This window comes from Myodes glareolus, chromosome 22, assembly GCF_982192425.1.
Source record: "Myodes glareolus chromosome 22, mMyoGla1.1, whole genome shotgun sequence".
In the NCBI taxonomy this organism is placed as follows: Eukaryota; Metazoa; Chordata; class Mammalia; order Rodentia; family Cricetidae; genus Myodes; species Myodes glareolus.
In genome coordinates this window covers 23,402,225-23,413,861 of record NC_142047.1, presented here as the reverse complement: position 1 = coordinate 23,413,861, position 11,637 = coordinate 23,402,225, and positions in this window count along the sequence as shown.

Genomic DNA, 11,637 nt, shown 5'->3' with positions numbered 1-11,637 from the left:
AAGGAATATTTTGTAAAGGACAGACAGACGCCTCCCCCACCACACTGATTGCTCTCCTGTCTCGAGCTGCTGCTGCCAGAGATGATTTCGTAGTGGGTGGCAGCTAATTACATAAAGCTTTGTGATCTGTGGCTGAGTGATCAGCAGTATTCTCCAGGAGACATTAAAAGCTTAATAGGACCGGCTCTAACGCTGCCCCCTGCGCGAGTTTAATTTCAACTGCACAAAAGGTGATTCGACATTATCAAGGATGGCAAATTGGCTTCTGCTGAAACAGCGGCTCCTGGCAATGCAGCAGGAATGCCTGGAAGCCTGTGTGAAGGATGCCAAGAGCAAGACCAGGCTCAGTGGAGGCACGCTAAGAGCGCGGCTAGGTGGCTCGGGATGCTGAAGCTGCTGGTAGCAGTTGAAACAGTGAGGCATCTTGCTTGCTCACCTCATTAGAAGTCCAGCAGTGAGGCGCGTGTCTGGGTGGCGGACGCAGGCCCTTCCATCTCTGAGCTTTGCCACCCATAGTGTGGATTTATCTCAAAGGAGGAAGACTGCTTCTGCTAGAAGAATGTGGACAGTTCTGCCCCTGTAAAGCGATGACCCTGGATTCTGTCAGCTTTGCTGATGGATGAAAAATACATAGAGCTGTTCTCTCCATCCGGGATCTATTAGAGAACAGACCCGCCCCCCCCACACACACACAAAAGACACCGCGGCTCCAGAAAACGCGCACTCTCTAAGAAGGTTAAACACACCACCCCAGACCCAGCCATTCTGCCACTACATTCTTACCTAAGAGACATGGAAACATTGACACGGAAGTGATTCTACAAAAATGTTCATAGCAGCTTTATTCATAGCAGCTCTAAACTGGAAACAGCTAGTTTCCCATTGTCCATCAACAAGGAATAAATGGCTGTCTGAACTGTGGCATGGCTATGCAGTGGACGACTCCTTGGCAATGGGCAAACCGCCACCTGCTGCTGCGTCTGTGTAAGTGGGTCTCATAAACTGCTGTCAGAAAAAGTAGTTGGGGATCCCAATTCTAGCGCGCTCAAGAACACACCACGCTAATTGACAGTGAAAGAGCTGAGACTGTTCTTTCTCGGACGTGCTGATGTGATGAGTGTGGTCTTGTGCTGAGTATGGACACAGAAGTACACACAAGCAAAACCTTACTGAGCTTGGGTTAGGACTTGGGCATTTTGTGGCAGGAAATTATTTCTCAGTCAAATATGGATCCGCTGGTGCCATAGCTCCATGGTAGTATGCTTCCCCAGCATGCCCAAGGCCCTGGGGCTGTGCTCTGGCTCAAGAAGGTCTACTGCTGGGGGCTGGAGAGATGGCTCAGAGGTTAAGAGCATTGCCTGCTCTTCCAAAGGTTCTGAGTTCAATTCCCAGCAACCACATGGTGGCTCACAACCATCTGTAATGGGGTCTGGTGCCCTCTTCTGGCCTGCAAGCATACACACAGACAGAATATTGTATACATAATAAATAAATAAATAAATAAATAAATAAATAGAAGGTCTACTGCTCTGTCACTGTAAATAATCAAATAATTGGCTGGAGGGGTGGCTCAGAGGTTAACAGCATTGCCTGCTCTTCCAAAGGTCCTGAGTTCAATTCCCAGCAACCACATGGTGGCTCACAACCATCTGTAATGCGATCCGGTTCCCTCTTTCTGGCCTGCAAGTATACACACAAGCAGAACACTGTAAATGTAATAAATAAATAAATCTTTTAAAAAATTATCAAATCAGGCAAAACAATGAGAGGAAAAATGATTTACTTGTATTCTTCTATTCCCTGCAACAACCTTGAAACCACCCTAGGAAGACAACGAAGGTTTCTTAGCATCCCGAACTTTGTGGGGAACTGAAGCTCCAGCGGTTGATCGTCTTGTCCAGAGTTATGTAGGCTGCGGTGGCAGACCAGCAGGAGCACGCTGGACTCCTGCCGTGGAGGCCAGTACTCTCTGTGCCAGCCAAGCCTCATGGGTGAGCTTGGCACCCTTGGTGAGTTTCAGAGAAGTCCTGAAAGTTTTGCAGCCCGCTGCGACTGAAATGGAAGGAAAGCCCACACACTCGTTAGTCATCGACAGTTGACGATCAGACAGCTTTGCGAAGGTGGTAGGGCTTTTCAAATATCTAGCTGTTTTATTTGTTATTAAATATATTGACTGTTGGGTGAGAAAAGAAAGAACGAAACCCAACCATCCCACACACTTCTCCGTTGCGACTGTTTAGAGACAGGTTTGCCCATGTCTATCCACTTTGTTTATGTCAGAATGGGCAATTTGTCACTGATGCTGAAACTGTCAAAAGAAACATGGATTTGATTGACAAGGCCCTGAGGCTCCTCTTTCTTCCTTTCAAAATTCCAGACGTTATTTTAAAAAAAGAAGTTTTCTCCACCCTCAGGAAGGCTCTTCTGTGGGTGAAACACGTACCAAGGGAGCTTGGGGGATGTGGTTTTGGCTTTTGTGGAAACTTTATCTCCAGAGGACCCTGTCTTCTTGATTGGCTCAAATTACTCTCCATTTTCAACTGCTGTCTTTCAATGGAACCATCTGTTTTGAGGGCCATCTGTCAAGGGCTCTCTTGTGGTTGGTTGTCTGTTAAATATATTTGCAGCTAATGTTTCAAGAAAAAAGACAAAAGAAAAGCATCCCAAAGAATGAAAGGAGAAAACAGAAACAAATTTGAAGCCGTGAGTGTGCTCAGAAAGCAGTGAACTTGATTCTGTAATTCCAACATTTAAGAGGCTGAGGCAGGAGGATTGCCATGAGTTCAGGGCCAGCACGGACTGCATGTGAATTCCAGGCCTGTAATATTAGACACTGCCTTGAAGGAGGAGGAGGAGGAAGAGAAAGAGAAGAAAGCTTCTGCTAGGCACAGTCGCATACGCCTTTAATCCTAGCACTCAAGAGACAGAGGTAAGGGATCCAGCCTAGTCTACATAGCGAGTTCCATGCTAGCTAGAGCTACACAGAGAAACTCTGCCTCAAAGTCAAGTCAAAACAAACAAATCGTATTAGTCAGGGTTTTCCAGTAACAGAACATATGAAATGAATATATGGGGCTTATTGGAAAGACTTCAAGGTTGCAGTCCAGCTAAACCAACAATGACTGGCTGTGAATGGAAAGTCCAAGAATCCAGTAGCTGCTCAGTCCACAAGGCTGGATGTCTCAGCTGGTCTCTAGTATAAGCTGAACTGCCAATGAAGTAGGCTCCAATGCCAGTGAAAGAGAAGGTGCTAGAAGGAGAAGGCAAACAGGCAAAGAGCAAAAGCTTCCTTCTTCTGTGTCCTTATATAGACTTGCAGCAGGAAGTGTGGCCCTTATTAAAGGTGTGTCTTCCTGCCACAGAATCCGAATCAAAGGTGTGTATTTTCCTACCTCAAGGGTCTAGACTTGAAATAGATTCACCAACTTCCAACCAAGCCGAAAATCTTTCACACATGTACCCTCTTCTTCTGGGTTGTAGTTCTTCCAGATGTAGTCAAGTTGGCAACCGAGAATAGTCATTACACAAGTGGAACATGCTTCTTTCTATATAAACCCTAAAAAGTACTATTAGCAAATAAGGAGAGAAGGCCCTGGTGAACGTGATGGCACCCTGGTGTCTCATCATTCACTTTTCCTTTCTTAGGGCCTTTGCTTGTGATGTTTATTTTCAGCAATTAAAAACATATTTTATTTTAAATTTTCTCTTTGTGTGTGTCTATGTATGTCAGTATAGGTGCCCAAGGAAGCTGGAAGAGGACTTTGGATCTCTTGGAGTTGGACTTACAGGTAGTTGCAAACTGTCTGACACGGGTGCTAGGAATCAAACTTGGTTTAAAAACAAGCAAGTATTTCATTGATCCTGTTAATCCCACCAAACAAGAGTAAAGACCATTGCCCAAATTCTTTGGCCAAATTAAGGAAGCTTTATTTTCTGTCTAAACCTATTTTATTTCTACAGTGGAGTTTGAGAAAATACATTGAACAAAGTAAAAAGTGGGGCTTATATAGTCCCCCAAACTGCAAGGGTTTCCAAGGGTTTGGGTTATGCAAGAACTTGGCAGAACATCTCAAAATCCTGCTTTTTTATTTTTGGTTGTTGTTGATTTTTGTTTTGTGTTTGAAATAGGGTGAGCTATGAGTCGAAGCTGCCCCTGAACCTTTTGAGCCCCCAGGATGCTCTTCACAGAGAGCAGAGTTGGGATTCCTTTACCATTATCGTACTGACAATCCAAGGCCTCTCTGGAGAGGATGCATAATTATCACATTGTCATATGGGCTACTTCTTGCTGTTCAGCAATGAGCACAACAACGAAGAATCCTACTACAGAGAGAGTAGCCAGGATTCTTTATTAGGGGATTCTAGCAAGAGGGGATTCTGTATGCTACACACTTTACTGATGCTGTTTCAGTCCTGTCCATGGCCATGCAGAGCATCCCCAGTGGATCAGAGAAGGAAAGGATGCTGAAGGGACGCAAGGTCATGTTGCTAAGCAACAGGACGACTCAAACCCAGACTGGCCAACAGCTGCAGCCCAGGGTTCGCACCCCATCTCCTGTGTGTGTGTGTGTGCGTGTGCCTGTGTGAGCCCGAGGAGTCGAGAAGAGGGTATTGAATCTCCTGGAACTGGAGTTACAGACAGTTTTGAGCCACCAGGCGGTCACTGAGAACCAAACCCAGGTCCTCTGCAAGAACAGTAAGTGCTCTTAACGGCTGAGTTGGTGCCTCTCCAGCCTCCTGGTCATTTTTAAAGACCTGAGTTCTTACAGCCAACATGCCAGCAAACCAATCACTTGAGGCGTGGGGTGGTGCAGGGATGGTGTTGACTCCTTCTGGTGGCCTGGCAGTGTGACAGCAGCAGGTAGAGCTGTATCCTCAGCCTCATCCTGAGAGGACGATGCCGCATCCCTCATTGGCATGTATTTCCCTTGAACACTGGGATGCTGATCCAGCCCAGTGCACCTGTCCTTGACTCTACCTGTGCTCTCCTCTGCGGTGATTTGGTTTCCCCAAAGGCTAGCACACCTGCCAAAGTCTGCACGGATCTCCCTCTGCCTTCTCTTTGGTCTCCACCTCCATTTTTTAGGGACCTATTTGTGCTTCTTTTTAAAATTCTGCATTTCTCCTCGCTCCACGCCTTGATGCTGCTTGAGGCTTCTGGTCAAGTCAAGGAGAGAAACATCCCTCTTGCCTTTGGCCTCTTGCAAGCTGAGCTTTCCAGTGCAAACTGAACGCTCTCTCACCGGGGGGCCTGTGGCCATCACAGCCCCTTAGAGACCGTGGCTGTGTCCAACTGCTGAGAACAGGAAGCTACCCCTTACCTGACCCTGGGACTCTCTCCCCCGGGAACCTTGGCAGGTCTCATTCCAGGCAGTGAGTGACAGTCAGACGGAACAAAAGCCCATAGAGTCATGGAGGCAGAATCCATGTTATAAAGTAGGAAAGGGGATGTTTGTGGTCAGAAGAGGGACAGCATCAGGCTAAATGAAGAAGGGGACAAAATCCAGATGGGATGGTGAGCTGCTTAAATCCTATAGCCATAGGCAAGATCAATAACCTCAACTTTCTAGCAATAAGGAGAAAGCTTAATAAGGATGTCACGTGGCTATGACTATGGTGCTGTCCCCAACAGTGCTGTGTGAAGCATAGAAGAATGCTGACGTTTGTGGGAGCTTGGGGTCCTGTGCATTGGGGTTCATTAGACCAGTTTACTTTGTGTGTTTTGCTAAAACGTTGCATAATAACACATTAGGAGATGGATGAGATAACCAGGGTTCAGCTACGTGGAAGGCTGAGGCAAGAGGATCACTTGAGCCCAGGAATTCTGCTCTAGCCTGAGTAATACAGAGGGTACCCCTTTCCTGATTAAAATAAATAAATAAAAAGAAAAAAGATGAAAAATGTTGCAGAATGTTTAATGATACTTAGACATTGTACTGTGTTGTTAAAAAAAAAGAAAACCTGGCTGAAGCTGCTAACCTGGACATGTAAAACAGTGTCTGTTTTAACAAATTTTAAATATCAAGAAATTGGTTTTGGGAGATGGCTGAGCTGGAAAGTATTTGCCAAACCTGGAGTTTGGATCTCCAGAATTCAAAAAAAGCCAGATGTTGTAATCCCAGAGTTGAGGAGAGAGAGAGAGAGAGAGAGAGAGAGAGAGCCCCAGAGCTCAGTAGCCAGCCAGTCTAGTTCACCAGTGAGCTCCATGTTCATGAGAGACCCCCCCCACCTCAAAAAATAAGGCAGCAAGCCACTGAGGAAGACACACGCTGTCCACCTCTGGCCTCCATGCACATGTACACACATATGAACATACACAAATTAAAAAATTAAGCCAGGTTACCAAAAAATTAATAAAAAAACATTGTTTAAAGAAATTAAAGCAGACATGGTGGCTCACGCATATAACCTCAGACTTTGGAGGCTGAACTGAATGGATTGCTTTGAGCTCACTGCCAGCCTGGACTACCTTACTGAGAAAACAAAACAAGGCTAGCAAGATGGCTCAGTGGGTAAAGGTGCTTGCTGCCAAGCCTGATGATCTAAGTTCGATCCCCAGGACCCCACATGGTGGAAGGAGAGAACCAATTCCTGAAAGTTGTCCTCTGACATCCATACATGTGCCATGGCATTCATGCACCCCCCCCCCACAAACTGATAAAGAAATACACACAGAAATGTTTAAAAAAGAAAACCATGTAAAATACTATATTTTTTCATAGGTATGCCCCGACCCAAACAGAAAACGTATTCGCCAGTGAGATGGAAAAAAAATAAGGACACAAAGTTGGATTTGTTATGTATTTCTAACTAATTTTTAAAAGGGTTCCATTCAAGAGGCCCCGAGAACTCCCAGCACTTCAAACAAAGAAGGAAGAAAGAACGAAAAGTTTCCGACAGTTCTAAGTGTGTTTCTAAGTGGTTATCTGGCAAAGGGCTGGAAGAGGGGAGTCGGGGTAGAGCTGGCTGCCTAGGAGAAGCAGAGATCTCTCTGGACTGTTTTAATTTTTCAGAAGAATGTATTCATATATTCTGTGTAATTAAAAATTAATAAAACCCAAAATACTCTCTGTGAATACACCCCGGTGTTAGCGAGGAATCTCCATAGGCCTGAGATGGTCTTGGTTCTTTTCTATAATTGATGAACCTCCTGCTATGAGCACTGACGACTTCAGCTATCAACACTGAGAGAGGAAGGAGGGGAGATGAGCAAACAGGCTGTGGTTTCAGTTGGTTGTGGAGCATTTACCCACCATGCTACTGTGGGTGGGGCTCTGGGTTGGCGCCCAGCCCCAAAACATAAATAAATAAAAATAAAAAATATGAATACAATTAAACTGGACATGGTCATGCATACTTTTAATCCCAGTACTTGGAGGCAGAGGCAGGCAGATCTCTGTGAGTTTGAAGCTAACTTGCCTGGTTTACAAGTAAGTTACAGGCCAGCTAGGGCTCCATAGTGAGATCATAAATTTAAAAAAGAGGAAAGAAGCTCCCCCACTCTCGTCACCTGGAATCCATGGAGCCTACTCTTCCAGGCCCCGCTCCATGTCCCCTGATCCTCAGCTCTCCTCTCCAGACAGTGGTTTCCTTCTTGGTGTTCTTTAAGCTCAGGAAAAGCCCCATAGTGGGCTTGGATGTTGGCTCCCAGGAGTGGAGTATAGGCATCCTTGCCCTGGGCTTGTCAACCACTCTCCTTGCTGAGCTGGCCCCTGGAAATCCTCCTACTCTTCCGTGGGTATCGAGAATCCTTGCTAGAATTTACACTGTGCTGAGTCCTTTAGAAAAGAAGAGGAAGCCAGGCCTGGCCACACAGACCTGATGTCTCAGCTGCTCAGGAGGGTGAGGCAGGAAGATCGCAAGTTCGAGGCCATCCTGGACCACGAAGTCAGTTCAATACAATTTTGGGCAATTTAATGAGACCTGGTAGCTTTCCTAGCATGTTTGAGGTCTTGGGTTCCATCACCAGCGTTGAAAAATTAAATAAATAAATAAATAATAATAAAATACATCCTTTCTTCTCCACTTGGGGTCTCCCAACATGCCTCCCACCCCACACCCCCGAGCTCTACCACCAATACTTGTTCTCTTGGAGCTGTATTTAGTAAGCTTTCGCTGTGTGTCTAGCGTTGTTCTAGGCAAGGAGGGGCATGCCTAGCAAGTGGCAGTGACAGGCCTGGACCCCAGGCCCATAGGTGCCACATCTGGCAGAAGATCCAGAGCTACTAGGCGTTAACTCCTGTCTGATCGGAGCCTCAACACCCATCACGTCAGTCCCAAGCTGGATGTCTCCAGCAGGGCGGGCACTTCCCAAATGACCTTGCTTCCTCGCTAATTTGAAGGGGAAAAGCAAAGGCAATAGAAACCAGATTATCCCTGGCCCTAAGAAATCAAAGCTAAGATGTTAGCACATTGTTTTCCGTGCTAACTCAAAAAGAATGAACTCGCGAAGTTACAAAGCGTCTTTGGCTACAACCAGACCACGGCCTTTCAGTGCCGTGCTAGTTTGCTTTCTAGAGCTGTGATAAACACCACTGCTAAAGCAATTGGAGGAGGAAAAGGTTTATTTCATCTTAAGGTTTATAATCCGTCATGGACAGAAGCCAAGGCAGAAACCTGGAGTTAGGAGCTGAAGCAGAGGTCATAGAGGAACATGCTCACTGACTTCTCCGGGTTCACATTCAGCTACTTTTTTATACAATCACCCAGGACCACCTGCCCTCCCACATAAATTAAGTTCATCTGATAGAGGCATTTTCTTTCTTTTGGGGGTGGGGTGGGGGGATTCGAGACACAGTCTCTCTGTGTAGCCCCGGCTGTCCTGGAATTTGCTATGTAGACCAGGCTGTCCTTGAACTCAGAGATCTGAGTGCTGGGATCAAAGGTGTACGACACCCTTGCTGCCACCAATTCAGTGGAAGCATTTTCTTTCTTTCTTTCTTTCTTTCTTTCTTTCTTTCTTTCTTTCTTTCTTTCCTTCTTCCTTCCCTCCCTCCCTCCCTCCCTCCCTCCTTCCTTCCTTCCTTTTTCTGTTTGTTTTCTCTGTGTAACCCTGGAACTCGATTTGTAGACCAGGCTGGTCTTGAACTCACAGAGATACGCTTGCCTCAGCCTCCCAAGTGCTGGGATTAATGACATAAGTCACCATACCAGCAGGAGGCATGGACTTCATTTCCCAGATAACCCTAGTTTGTGTCAAGCTGACAAAAGATTGCCCAGGACAAATGGTTTCCTTCAAAGAATATCTCTGTTTCCAGGGAGACAGCCAGGCCTTTAATGAGTAAGCTTGTCTTGTCCGACTCCTTAAGTCCATACCTTGCAATTTCATATTTAGAGTAAAGATTTCTTCATTAAAAAAAAAACAAAAAAAAAACCCTTCTGGCTGGAAAAATAGCTCGGTGGGCGCAGGTGCTTGCTACACAAGCCTGGTGACTTGAATTTGCTTCCTGAAGCTCATGTCAAGGTGGAAGGAGAACGCCGACTCCCCAGAGCTGTCCTCTGCCTCTGCATGCACTCTACTGCATATGCCTACCCTCCCTCTCTTCCTCCCTCCCTCTCTCATGCACACCAAATAAAAATATTTTTTAAAAAAATTATGTTCTGATGCCTGTTGTGAAGAAATGTGGTCAAGAGCCTGGACAGATGGCTCAGCAGTTATGAGCACTGAAGGCTCTTCCAGAAAGAGGGCTTGGGTTCAATTCCCAGCGCTCATGTGACAGGCCCACGACTGTTAGTAACAGATCCAGGGGCTCTGACATCCTCACGCAGACATACACACAGCCAAAACACCAATGCACATGAAACAAAATAAATATATATATATATATTTTAAAAAAGATATATGTTCAAAGCTCCAGATGATAATATACAAGGTTAGGCTAGGTTTTTAAGGCCAGCCTGAGCTACATAGACGGATGCTGCTGCCAAAAGGTAAAAGCTAACTAAACAACCAAACACAACGCGGCTTTATATAAAATATCCCCCAATTTAAAGCAGCCTAAATGTGCCAAATCCTGTCCAGCTGGGAAGGAAATTCTAAAATACATCCTCCCAATCAGGAATTAGAACTGTGTTCTGATTTTTGAAGGAAGGAAGGACAGGTGCCCTTCAGCAAACAGAGATGCGTTCTGGGGAAATTGGAAGCTGATGCTTATAGCTGCCCACAACTCTAAAGCCTTTTCCCAGGGGCAGTATGTGCACATGTCATGCTTTCCAAACTTGGAAGCTTCTGCGCAGCATCCGAGGAGAGCATTTTAGAAGGCTGGTTGGTTGACGGCTGGTGTCTCTACATTTGAATTTTCCCAGCTTGCAGTGAAAATAATCAACCACCAGGTGGCAGCAAATGCCCAGCAAGTGAAGTCAACCCCGCTTCAAAATTCAAGATGCGCAGTCCTGTGTGGTCCTGCGGGATAACCAGGGCTAAATGACGCTGCTGAAATTTCCTTTAGAGACGAAACCGCGTGTATCCCACCCAGGCTGACCTCACACTTGATAAACGACTGAGGATCACCTTGAACTTGTGATTCTCCGGCCCCCGCCTCGCGAGGGCTGGGATTACAGGCATGTGCTTCCATACCAGTGTGCTGGTGTAATCTACAGAACTGTTTGAGGGGAAAATGATATAGCAGTGAGCTATTTTACATCTCTCTCCATCTATGTTCAGTAACATCACATTGGTAGTGTGAAACTGGGCGGTGCTGGTTAAGAACTGCGTAATGGAGCGTTTGTGTTCCATCCCCAGCACTGAAGAAAAAAACATAAGTAAGCAAACAAACAAACAACGTAGCAATTGTGCCATGTAAACTGGCAAACCTAAAAACAAGGCTTGCTGGGGCGTAGTGGCACACACGTTTAATCCTAGCACTCAGGAGGCAGAGGGAGGTGGATCTCTGTGAGTTCAAGGACAGCCTGGTCAGGCTAGAAGCGGAAGGAAGATCTATTTGCCTCAGGGGGATGGGGGAGGGAGTGGGCAAGGCTTGTCTCTTAAAGGGACAGGACAGACCACTACAAGTATAGCCTGTCTATCAAGTTCCAGGTCACTCAGGGCTATATAGGAAAGTCCCATCTCAAAAACAAACGAACAAAACCCTTTTATTTACTTGAAAGTAAAATCGTTTTCCTGGCTCCCTATTATATGGAAAATGAGCAGGCAAGACTATTTCCAGGCATTTTCTGATTCTGCCTCCTCCTCTGGGATGGGCAAAGCCTGCTGGGATGTGTGTTGTTGGGGGAGAGAGAGATGCTGGCAGCCCTGAACATGTGCCCTCTGTGGCCTCTTGCCCCCTTCCCCTAGGGAACTTGCTGTGGTGATTTGCTGTTTTTTTGTTTTTTTGTTTTGTTTTGTTTTGTTTTTGGTTTTTTTTTTCAGCTGTCCATGTGACCCATATGTCTCTGAGGAGATACTTGAGACTGATGCAGACATGAATTTCTGCCAGGGGAGAGTTTTCTCAGGCCTGAGAGTTGCAGCCATGATGGAAGGAAACACCTACCAGTTCGGAAACAGCTTCCTCCATGAGTGTGCTTTACAGGTGCCGACGAGGAGTGGCGACAATATAGTCTCCCTGTCCCTTCTGCCCTGAGTCTGTGGCCCTGGGGATAAAGACAGCATAATCTCAGAGTCAGTGGGCAGTTCTGCAG